Below are 13,189 nucleotides of genomic sequence, written 5' to 3' on the forward strand. Positions count from 1 at the left end.
ATCTTAAGGATTAGATTATTTCTACCCAATTCATTTAAAACTGTGCCTGGACTATGGTTAACACTCAGGGAATGCTGGGTTTTATCTTTTTACAGGCAAGACAGACACCCATCTGCCCATGGACAATTATAAGCGGATATGAGACAAGGTGCCCAACCCTCTACCTCCTGCTCTTCTTCTCACTATCCCAACAAGCCTCCAGCATATTCCTTTTGTTTTTAATTTATCATCAAATGAGATCCTTAAATATGAACACATGTATAAACATATTATATAAGAATTTAATGATTCCATGCAAATGTTAGAATGGAAGCACTAAAAAAGCTTATTCATTTCAAATAAAAAAAAAATTATCACATCTGCAAAGCTGAAACTATATTCTGCTCATTGGCCCATACGTTTTTTTAAAACTCAAGGAAAGTTAATGATGTTAATGATTAAGTCGTTTAGGCATTAGCTCATTATATCATGAAATAAGTCAATAAAATAAGTAATTGTTTATGTAAGATGATTCAAAGAACATCTTTTACTGTTTTAATCTCTCACTCTGGAAAATCTGAATTTAGATGATTCAGATTAATCTAACCAAGCACACATTAATTTACTTGTCACATCCAGGTAGCAGAACAGCTTTGGGATCCAAGAAGGTTTTATATGCAATTGTAATGCCACCTCTGGCAAATGCAGTCACCTGGTCAAAGGTCAAACTCAAAACAGGGTTCCATGGAGATCTGAAAAATGAAAAAAAAATTAAAGCTATCTGCAAAATTATGCAAACACTGAAATTTGAGCACAAATAAATACTAAAACATAAAATATCCGTGTGTAATAAAATCCAAAAATCTTAAATGCACATTTTACTTTATTTGGCTGATTTATAATTTGCCAAGGATAGTTGTAACACATAATATTCTTAAAAATAATTTAAACAATAAAAGTAAAATATTTAGTGGAGAAAAAGAACCATTTTTTCATATAGTGTTCATTTTGTAATAACTATATCCTGTATAACTAAATGATGTTCATCAATGTGTAGCTACAATGCAATACACCAATAATAATCTTTGGATCTGATATTTAAATAAATCCTTAATATTTGATTAAAAACAACCTCTTTTCTTTATGGGCTAACTAAATGTTATGCTAATTTGTTTTTTATTTTACATACTGTTAGGAACATTTTTAGGTTAATTTAATTATTTGAGAATAAAATAGAAACAGACTCATAGACAGAGAGCAGGCAGCCAGCTCTGGTGGGGGAGTGTCGGAAGGAGGGTGAAGGGATTGAGCAAAAAAGAAGAAAAAGGGGAAAGAACTCATAGACACAAAAAACAGTGTGGTGGTGGGGGGTGGGGGGGGTGAAAGAAGATATAGGGGGATAAATGTTGATTGAAATAAAATAAAGAAAAAATAATATTAATCAGATGGAAAACAGATCTTAAAAATAAGAATAGCCACTATGTCAAATATGAGATTTTTTTTCTAAATTGATGACAAAAACTTGCTATTTAACTTTATAATTATATGACTCAACCATATCACCTGCATAGTATAATAAAAAGTACTTGAACTGAATCTAATCATGAGAAAACACTCAGAAAAATCCAGAATATGGGACATTCCACAAGAAAAGTGCTGAACTCTTTTAAAAAAAATCAATGTCATGAAAAACAAAATAAAAGGTGGAGGAATATTCTAGATTGAAGAGAACTAAAGAAAATAACTAAGTGCAATACATGAAGCTTATTTGGATCCCAGGTTACAAACAGCTCTAAAGCGCATTTTGGGTAGTTTGAATATAATCTGTATATTAGGTGATATCACATTATTGTTGACTATGTTAGATATTATAATGTGGTGATATAGAAGAATAATTCTAATTCTTCAGTTATGTGACCTAAAGCAGCTAAGAGTAAAACTTTAATGATTGTCTGAAATTAATTTCTAACCATTCAAAAGAGAGAGAAGGGAGATTTTTTAAAAAGCGGTAAAACAAATGTGGCAAACTCTAAATTGTTGAGCCTTGGTGAAGGATATATAGATATTCATTGTATTATCATTTCAAGTTGTCTGTAGATTTGACATTTTTCTAAATAAAAATTGGGAGAAAATAATTAAAGGACTCAAAATTGAAGCAGATATTGGCAATATCATCTTTCGTAAATTAGTAACCTGATCCCCCATATCAACATATACTAGGCAAGTTAGAATTACTCCCTAAAAATGATTATCATGTACTTAGTACACACTGCACATTTTCTCCATATATTTTAAATTGGGATGGAAATAACTTTTTAGACATAAATTTTAGAAATCCCAATAATAGCAAATGCATAATGGTTTCCAAGTGCCTCATATTAGATTCAAAACCAGAAAAAGGATACATTATCCTATTAAAATAACAATAATGAACAAATAAGACTATGGATTCCTCCAGCTATAATCCTCAGTTGATTTTGGAGTTATTTCAAATATACTTAGTGTTTCTATTAGTTATTCCACTAATATGATACAAATAACCAAAATCAAGTGTTTGAGCTTATTAAAATCCAGTAGTATAGCAAACATTAATAAAAACATCAAAATTAGTCAGTCATTGCTTTCACTTTAACAATGATATTTAAGAAGAGATTACTAGCCAAACATTTTAGTTAAAAATCTTTCCTTGTAATAAAATTCGTTGCTGTTTGTATCATCCAAAAACCATTTTCACATTGCAATTAAAATGTATTTTGAAATCTGCCTTTGGGGAAAAAACACCATTCCTTACAGATATTTTGAGTTTTACAAATTACACACCATTAGAAATTATTAAGTATTTTAATTTTATTCTACTAGAACAGGTGAAATAGAATTTTGTAGTATATTACCAACACTAATCCTCCCAACTTCTTCCAAAACCATCATGGACTTCTGAGTAAATTTATTTCCATACTTAAAATTTTGACTATTAGAATATAGTCAAACCCAATTAGCTTCTAGCTCTGTCCAGGTTATTTTCATTATAATTATGATCAATTATACTCTATAAGCAAAATTATTTTCCCATGTCCTCTATTGTGTTCTACAAATAAAGAGCTAAAAAAAAAAAAATTAAGAGAAGGCAGAAAAGTGTAGTATTTAAGTTTCCTGACAAGCAGTTTCAGAGTTCATCTGGATGTAGTCTGTCAAAAAATGCATAAATCTCCAAGACAGTCCACACACAGCCCAGCTCATCAGTGCCTGCAGACTGCAGCCTTTTTCTTTCCTCAGAAACACAAATAATTGTATGCAGGAATTTACCAATCTACAAAAATTTACACAACACTTTGCAATAACCAGTAATTATTGTGGGATAATATAAGGCGCCTTTGAGAAATACAACTTTGATACAATAGAGCTTACAAGCTTTACCAATTTATCTCTAGCTGTTCTGTCATTGGTGCTTAAAAGGTTAAGACTTTATTTGTGAAAACAGAGAGAGAGTAGGGAATCATGTTGTCTACAGCTTCATAAATCTTGCTTAAAATCCTTTTCAATTACCATCCATTTCTCCTTTAAAAAAGGACAAAAAATAGAGGAGTGGAAGCAGGTCAGGGCAGTGTGCGACAATGACAGTGTGATGGGCTTGGGCCCCCCGTGGCGTTTCCATCTGCTATCATTAAGGTGACTACTCAGACATGAACAAATCCCACTTGCTGTGCTGACAGGCAGACTTCAAGAACTATGACAAGGCATTAAGACAGAAAAGTCAGAGAGAGACAGCGAGAGAGAGAGAGAGAGAGAGAGAGAGAGAGAGAGAGAGAGAGAGAGAGAGAGAGGAGGGAGAGAGGAGAGGGAGATGGAGATAGAAAGAGAAAGAGAGCGAGAGATGACAAATTTCACAAACAATACTGCCTCACAAAAAAGCACATTTTATTGGAATTCAAAATTTTAAAAAATTTTCATAAATGGTGCTCTTGGCTTCTCAACTCTCCTTTTAAATTCGTTTGCCCCAGAAGAGACTGAGGACAGACAGAAGAAACACCTCGCTCCTACCTGTACGCTTTACCATAAGAGACCCAAATTTTTTGCTCATTCTTCAGCAAAAGTGGGTTCTTAATTTCTTGACCATGCTCATCGAAAAGCCGTGTTGAAGAAAAATTGAGGCCTGGTGGGTTGATGGAAGATCCTTGAAGCCTTTGATGAATCCTGAGAAGTAACTGGTGGTGGGGGGAAAATAAGGAAGAAGAAGAAGAAAGAATTACATAAATTGTGAACATCTGTAATAAACTGCCTTTACTCTGTAACAAATGAAGTCCAAACAAATGATAATTAAATTCATATAGAATGCTAAAGGAAGTGTGAAATGATGGCAGTGTTTAGCTCAAAGGAAAGTAACAAAATGAGCACGGGCTTTTAACCAGCAGGGGGTGCCACAGGCTTGTGATTGAGCTCTGACCCTTTGGTGCTGGGACTGAAAGCAGATGTGACAGTTTTCCAGGAAGAGCGTTTAGCTTCTACACATGGGAGCAGTCCTCTTCGATGAGGGTTATGCTTTTCTTGTGGGAGCTACACATTCTCTTAGGGCCCTTGCAGAGCATGTTCAGGTTTTACAATGGGTGGTCTCCCCATCCCCACTAACCTGAGATAACCAATGGGCGAGCCATTCACCATCTACAGGATTGCAAAAATAAACATGACTTTCAACCCAGGTTGCTTCAGAAGGACTCATCCTGGCTGTATTTTAATGAAGGGCCCTGCAAATGCTTGTGAGCCACTTCAATAAGAGATGTTTTCAAGTTGTAAATAAGATATAACTGAAGTGTGAAGTATGAAATGCTATCATTTAATAATTTAAGTACAAGCATTGTCAGTGTTTGCATCTACCTTACCTTTAGGGTCTCTGGGTTATCAAAATATTTCTAATTTAAGGCATATTTCAAATGAAAGTAAATACAACAGAACTGGGTTGCAGATGGCATTTTAAAAGACTTTTTCATTATTTTCAGTTACCTTTGAGTGTTTAGGCCTCTACTCTTTCCCACTCTGTGCCCCACACTATCCATCATTCTATTCTCCCACCCTCCCACCCCCCACCTCCCCAGCCTAGCCTTCTGTCACAGCCTTCCTTTCCTTCTCTCCCTTGTCAGTTCCTGTGTCTCTCAATTTCTTGTTACTCTGTAATCTTGGCAGGGATGCAGATATAGCTGTGGACTTTCCTTGCCTAGTTCTGTTTAGGGTGCCTCTTTCACTCCTTCTATTAATTTCCATGGAGGTATATTGGGATGTGTTAAATGCCAAGGCTCAAAGGAAAGAAGAGAAAGTTGCAATCTTGTCATATATGCCAGTTTCCTCTCCTACTGGTTCTAAACTCTTGACTGAGTTAAATATTTTCTTTGATCAGCAACTATATTTGTAGAATACCTAAGAATTAGGCTTTGTCCTAATTAGAGATAAATAATCATATCTCTAATTTTATCAGCTCTACATTGTTTTCAAAAGCTCTATATTGACCAGATTTTCAGCATCAGAAAGGCGGAAAATGGTAACACATTTTTAATTTCAATAAAGTTAATACTTCTCACACAGTATCGTCAAATCCTTTGAATTACAAATAATAGCTACTATTATTTTCTTTAGGGGTATAATAGGCAAAGATGTTAGAATTGTAAGAGTTTGCATTTTTTTACTGGAATCACAAACATGTATTGAAAATCTGTATAGTGAATTCACAAAACCCTACATATATTTTTGTGCAGTCTCAGCCATTGACCTTATTTTTTGTTGCCTTGCTATTATGTTGGAAAAGCAAGCAATGCTAATCATTGTTAAAATTACAGTGATTTTGTTGTATAGTCATCACCTTTTTTGTAAAAGGGAACGATTTCTAGTCCAGGAGAGAAATGTGTACACCAAGAACGGGAATGTGTGGTAGAAAAGTATGTGAATGGCTGACCACAAAACAAAATACACTTTCACTGAACTTGCATCTCGATCTCCATTTTCTCAACTTGGTGACAGACTGCATTTTAGGGTTTCAAAGATGAGCATCCCACAGCTTCCAGGAGATAGGGCCTCATTGCCTTTCATCTCAAGGTAGTTGGGTAAGGCTGGAATGCAGTGACCAAATATATGTGATATTCGTCACCCATTTACCTTTAAAACTATCATCACCAGGACTTTATAGGATAAGAATTTGTTCAGGAACCTGAGGAGAGTATGAAACAGTTTAGGCTCATGACTGAGACAAGTGTGCACCAAGGAAACAGACATCCTTGAATGTCACCAGGGATCTCCCAAAGAGCTTTGCCGTGTTCCTAATTCAAGTTTCCCCCGGCCCCCCAGGATTAACTTGCATATTATAGAAGCAAAGAACAGTCCATTTCAATGTGTCACAAGCCAACTCAAAAAATTCCTACAGAGTATTAGCTTCCTATATAAAATAATATAAATGCCATCTTCAATTTAATATGAACCAAAGAGTAAAGTATCCTAATGTGAAAATGGGGGAGGAGGGGGGTGACAAGTAGATAATTCTAGGAAAACGTTCATATCATGGTAGTTTTATATAGTCAGAGATGTGATAGTAAAAAGAAACCAGCCAAGACTCTTGACCCTTCTCTCTCTAATTAATGAAGGTAGCATTTCCCTTCTCTTCTGGGCCAAACTAATGATCAGATAAGAGTCTTCTAATTTTATGCAACTTTAGTGGCTGACCGTAAAAGCCAGGTAATAGATACCACCAGGGAGAGGCAAGTCAGAGGGTGCTGAACTCAAGAGGGGGGAGGAAGAAGCAAGTTCCAAACAAAAGCCAAGCAACAGAGCCCCAAACACTGGTGTGCGCTGGGGCGCATAACCCCAATTTGTAAACAACAGGGGTATTCAGTGTCTTTTTATGCAAGACAAAGACCCCAAATAAAGGTCCTGAATATGTTGACTCTGCCTGAGAAACATCCCAATGGTCTGGAAAATAAAGGTAAGAGTGTCTAAGAAAAACCATTTGGACTTGCCCACAATGAGCATAGGAGATCAAAGCTGCATGTTAGTCGCTCAGGGTCTTGGGCTTGGGAACACCCTAAATCCAGAACATACCCTCCACTGAATATCATGTCACTTCTTTTCAAAGTGTAAACAAGAGGGCAACCCCAGAGTCCAGCGTAGACAGATTTCCAAATACAAGCATAATGAAGGTTAAGATGCCGTTAAATAAGTGGCCCCGAGTTGATGAACAGAGGCCAAAGGAATTCAGAAGTCAATCTTAAGATTATCAATCTTTACAGACCAGCAAATGACTGATCTTTTCTAAATAACTTTAAAGATGTGATTACCTAAATTAATGACAAGTAGCTTGGAAGACACTTAGAATCATAAATGAACAGTCGGTAAACTCACTTTTTCCATCATATCACCAGTTTGGTTTGGGCTATTAGACACCAAATCTTTTTGGCTGATACAGATAGAGATCTCTCCAGTGTCTTTACCATTTTCAAGTATCTGAAAAATAAGTACATTCAAAAATATAAATAAATACTTGTACACACACATACATACATATTTCATACATACATATATAAACACAAACGGTCCTGGCTTTGAACAACAGGGGGTCGAATGAAAGTCATGGGTGCAGGAACTGTGCGAAGCAAGGCCTCTTGTATGAACATGTGCAGGCATTGGCAATGAAAACCAACAGGACTAGAATAGTAAAAAGCCCCTCATTTCTTTTTTTGGATTCAGCGTCTTTAAACTGACTAGCACTCCCTACAATCTTAACATAGAAGGAAATGCGGACATTAAAGGAGGAATCACGCATCAGAAAGCTCAGCTAGACACCAACTGACTAGCTCATTTCATTCTTCTTGAGAAACATAAAGCCACAACATACGTGAGGGACGTCTGATTTATATTTAAAATAGATAAGTGTTCGGTTTATCTATTGACTCATTAACAGAAAATTCAACCTGACAGATTTATTGCATAATAGTACTATGAAAGCCTTCTGCTTTAAGTGCATATATTCAACAAGTTGTTGAGAACAGACATTATGCAACAGCCGCTAAACAAACAAATACGCTAGCAAACATTCTAGTCTAAAGTTTCCCAACAAACCAGTCTCAAAGGAGGGAACTAAAGTGAACACCACCCTCTGACCACATTGAGGGCCCCTGTGGGTGTGCCATTCACCTGAAAAGAAAGGAAGCCGGCCAAGAGAGGCCTGATGAGTAATTTAAATGCTTGCTTTTTATTTTGCTTCTTTTTTCTCAAAAGTTATTTTCTTCCCTTTCTGATAGACCTACCACATCAAGGTAGCCATTTTATGTATTTCTAGCACTATTTCCAGAGAAGATGATTTGGGGCAATAACTTATTATAAAGAAAGAAATCTGTTTTACTTTTAAGATAGCTCAAGGGTTATTTAATAGGTCCTAACCTGGTTTGGGAAATACTGTGCTTCAATAGCACTTCCTCAGACTATACACATAAAAGGAGGGGCAGGGATTAAAAAGAACAAAAGAAAAAAGAAGTAACAGTTCAAGAACTGCGGGTCCATCTCTATTTGGAGCTTTTCATCGCACTGATGGTCTAGTGGAGAAGGTATAGCTCTCAGCCTTGATTTGGTGATATTCCACACCCTATAGTGTCTTTTGCTACCAGGGATTATTTTAAAGCTCTTTTCTAAGTAAAGATATGCTGGAAGCTAATTCCAGCATGGCATAATAAAATGCAAGAAGTCCTCAACAGGTTGATGGGTTTCTATATTCAGCAGGCTGAATCATGTTATTGCCTGCTGGAATAACTGAAAGGATTTCCCCAAGCCTAAAGATTTGCATATATTATTGCCTCCTGCCTGACAGCTGAGGGCAGTTCCCCAACCTGACAATGCCTACTGTATACCAAACCTTGCCTTTGATATGTATATCTGCTTTGCCTTATGGCAATTTGTGTTAATAAAGAGTGAAGGGTCCAGAGATTTGGGGAACTTGGTTACTGAAGCTAGGTCTCCTCTGGCTCCCACAGGTATTCCAAATTTATATTTCATGTCTAGCCTCTTTATTAATTTACTCACAGCCCTTCTCCAGATTCCTGAACCCTTCTAGATGCTGAGAAAGACCCCCGCAAAGATACAATTCCAAGCAAGAAACCTATCTAATTTTGCGAGGAACTTCATAAACCCAACCGTGGCCAGCAAACCAATGGGAAATGAAGTAGGAGGAAAATCTTACTGTCCCAACAATCCCTTCAGGGCCCTAATCTGGAACAAAACTCTTCAATAGAGAAATTGAACAGTTAAGGTCACAATTCTAGCTGCATGCAATTCTGCAAGGTTAGTGTTGACAAAAGCTCAGTTAGACGAACATATTGATGTTCCTTTGTCAAGACTTGCTAGATGTGAAATCAGAGTGCAGCAAATTATATTCTAGAAAATGAGAGTGTGAGTGCCAAGTGCCAAACTGAGAAAGCAAATAGGACTTGGTCAACACCTAGCAGCATCACTAGCTCACTGCTTTCTCCACAACTTCTAACAAGTCCTCCTTTCTATGTCTAGAAAAAGTATTCCAAAGAAGGAGGAGGAGGAGGAGGAGGAGGAGGAGGAGGAGGAGGAGGAGGAGGAGGAGGAGGAGGAGAAAGAGGTGTATTAATGCTTAAGAAAAAGTTTGGGTATTTGAGTGAAACAAGGCTATATACCATTCATATAATATGTGGAGTTTTTTCTTTATTTCTACAAAAATAAAAATTTCCCAAGCTGAAATCCTATGAGATTCTGCTTTTTGTAAGGCTCAGCTCTGGTTCTTAAAATGCCCATTTTTTAAAATCCAAGTACTGAATTTATTTTTTCATCTTTTGCATGAGAAATTTTTTTATTTCTATTGTCCAATGTCTAACAAAGATAGCTCTCTACACAGAGTTACTATGATTGACTAGATATAGGAAAGTAAAAAATAGTCCACACCTTTATTTTCCTGTTGCCTGATCCTCAACTTAAGAAAAACCTGACTACTATATTGGCTTCCAGTGGCTCTTTGGATAGCCTCACCTCCCTACAGTTCTAAAATTAAATTCTCACCCTTGGAATGGGATGATGCACAAAGCTAGCTGAGTCTAGTCTTGGGTCCCAAGGAGGAAGGTAACAGAACCTAAATGTTTTTTTAAATGATCAAGATCCTCTTGAAAATATGGTAGCTAATGACTAATTAAGAAAATAACTACAAATAGAAGTTTACTTTTACACCCTTAATTAGACAATGTACAGAATTTTAAGGAGTGTTTGCCATTAACTACAGTCTTATCACTTTCATTCACATCAATATTAATATTTCCTGAGCAAGATTAAATTGGATTAAGGTCAATATTTTATTTTAATGCTGTTAAGTGATTTGCTCATTCATCAAATGAGTTTATTGAGTTTAGCACATGTGCCAAGCAGTGCTCAGGTGTTTAAGTTAGACCAGTGAGCCCCACTGGCATAGCTCAGTGTCATATGCCTGGGTTGCAGGCTCAATCCCCAATGTGGGGTGTGCAGGAGGCAGCCAATTGATAATTCTTTCTCATCATTGATGTTTCTATCTCTCTCTCTACCTCTCCCTTCCTCTCTGAAATCAATAAAAATATATATTTTTTAAAAAGTTAGACAAGTGAACTAAAATTCTCACTCATGAGGAACAGAACAAGTTAAGTAAATCATACAGTATGTTCAGGGAATATTCAGGTCTTACGAGGTTTGAAGTTTACACATTTTGGTGGGCTCTCTTCAACAAAAAGAATGCAGAATTGAAGAGGGAAAACTAGATACAAAACATTCACTTAAAATGAGTAAAGATACCATAATAATTTACACATATTTAAAAGCTCACATATAATAAAAACATTACAAAATTCAGAAACTGTCCCAAAATACTTGCATTAATAAGCTATCCAATGCACATAATTTGGCTGAATTGTCTTTGATCACCTCTTTATATGGTAATTTTATTATATTTTCTAAAAGGAGAGAAAGAATAGAAAGATAACGCCATCTTCCCTCTTGCATGGTTAATTAACAATATTTTTATTATTGATTAGAAAAACCACTCTCAACTTCATAACTTGGTCATTTTATTTAAAAAAAAATGTTTAGGACTGTTGGCAAGTTTGGGGAAACCTTAATCAGATTTCTTTAAAATATGAGCTGCAAAATGTAGAAGAATTTCCTACAACTTAGTTGGCTTTGTTAATTTCACACCATTTTCCCCTCCAATATCCACATATTTTGGTGTCAGGCACTCTAGTCACAGTCAAAGAGCGACACTCTGGCCAGCAGGCAGTAGCTATCTACCTGGAAGCTCTTCCCACACCAGATGGCTAGTACTAACTGAGCTGTATGGCAAAGTGACTGCAGACCACTAATGACATTTAGCCACACCCAAACTAAATGTATCCCCAACTCAATTTCCCCTTTGCTAGACTTCGAAAATGCCTGAAGCCATTTCAGCACCACTTGGTGAAAGGGAAAGCTTGACAGAGAGGAAGTAGGAGTGGAAACAGACAATGGTCTTAACCAATTATAATAAAAATGTATTATGTTTGCAAATCTTACAGAACCATGCAGCCATGTGTACATATCGCTAGGGCCTCTCCCCGAGATGTAGAAGGGACCTATGCAAGGAAGGGGCCCTGAAACTTACGTTTCACTCGCTTCATGACAAATGCACCTCTGAGGGGGCTGCAAGGTAGTAAGTGCTATGTAAAGAAGAAAAATTTAGCAGGGCAGGGGATATAGGGTCTGGGATCAGGGAGTGAGATGGTCGTGGTGGCCACCAATGGAAGCAGGTGATCAGAATAGGTCTTTAAGAGAGGGGAGACCTGAGTGAAGACTTAATGGTGAGAAGGTGAGCTAAGCAGATAGCTGGTGGAGGAGCACTGGAGGCAGAAGGAGCAGCTAGAGCAAAGAAATCAAGACAGGGATGTGCCCTGGTATGTTCCAGGGGTCTCAAGGAGACTAGTGTGACAGAGCAGCATGATTGAGAGGGAGAATAACGTGAGGTCAGAGAATTAAGGGGTTGGCAGCCAAATAAGGAATCTTTGGAGGGTTTTGAACAGAGAAGTAACAGGATCCAACTTACACTTTTTAAAGGATCATTGCGCCTCTGGGTGGAGAGTAGGCTACAGGCCATTAAGGTCCTATGAAGGGTGGATGATGGTGACTCAAAGTACTATATGTATATGCTATGAATAACAATGGGCATGGTGAGAAATGGTCCATTTTTATTATTCATTCCAGAGCAATTTTACTTGCTTAATTTATTGATTAGCAGGATTGGGAAATCAAATGTGTAGCTAGTCTAATATTTCTGAAACAGGATATCTGCATCTATGGGTGTAAATAAAATCAAACTAAGTAACTGTTCATACTCAGTATTTGTGAAGGCATAAATATATCAACAAAGTACTGAAATAATTAATGTTATAGGAACAATGACCAAAATTTAACTCGTATGGGAAAAGATGAGCTAAATGGGGAGTTTTGAGCTAATGTGGCTCTTTGACAAGTTTGCTTGGCACCACTTATGACATCCATTTAAGGACTTGTATATGGCCTAGTTTAGTGTCATTATCCAGACTTCAATGTTAAAAGTCTGGTTAAGAGGTTGCTGTTGGGGGAACAGCAGGCTCCCAAACTCTCCATAACTGCTGAGCAGACCCCCCTGGAAGCTCTCTGTGCGTGAGTGGAAGACCAAACACCGAAGCTTCAAAATGTCTCAGGATGCAATTCTGTCAAGAGGCAGTAATAGGAAAATGACAGTGCAGTGTGTTGCCAAAAGTTGGGAGGCTGAACAGTAACAGGATTTACTACTAGAGGTCTGATGAAGGAAAGGAATATAAAATAGCCACACAAAACTATTTGGCATATTCCAGGTGAGTATAATTAACTATGTTGAAATAAGGACAACTTACACTTTGTCTTGGATTAGGCTCCCCAGGAAACAGACTCTGAGGCCAAGATTTACCTCTGGAAGTTTGGTGGGGAGTGTTCTCAAGAGCAATACTAGTTAGGAAGTGAGGGAAGCAGGACTGGGCAGGGGGAGGTGAATTGTTATGCAGTTACAACAGAGGCCTCTAGTGGGAGCTCTAGAGCTGAGATGGCCCTTCAGAGTTCAGAATTGAGGCCAGGGAACCATGCCTTTGCACTGCCTGCCAACCAAATGCTGGATGAAGGTTGCCCCCGGAATGAGGCCTAATCTTGGGAAAAG

This window comes from Myotis myotis, unplaced genomic scaffold (assembly GCF_014108235.1).
Source record: "Myotis myotis isolate mMyoMyo1 unplaced genomic scaffold, mMyoMyo1.p scaffold_m19_p_10, whole genome shotgun sequence".
NCBI lineage: Eukaryota > Metazoa > Chordata > Mammalia > Chiroptera > Vespertilionidae > Myotis > Myotis myotis.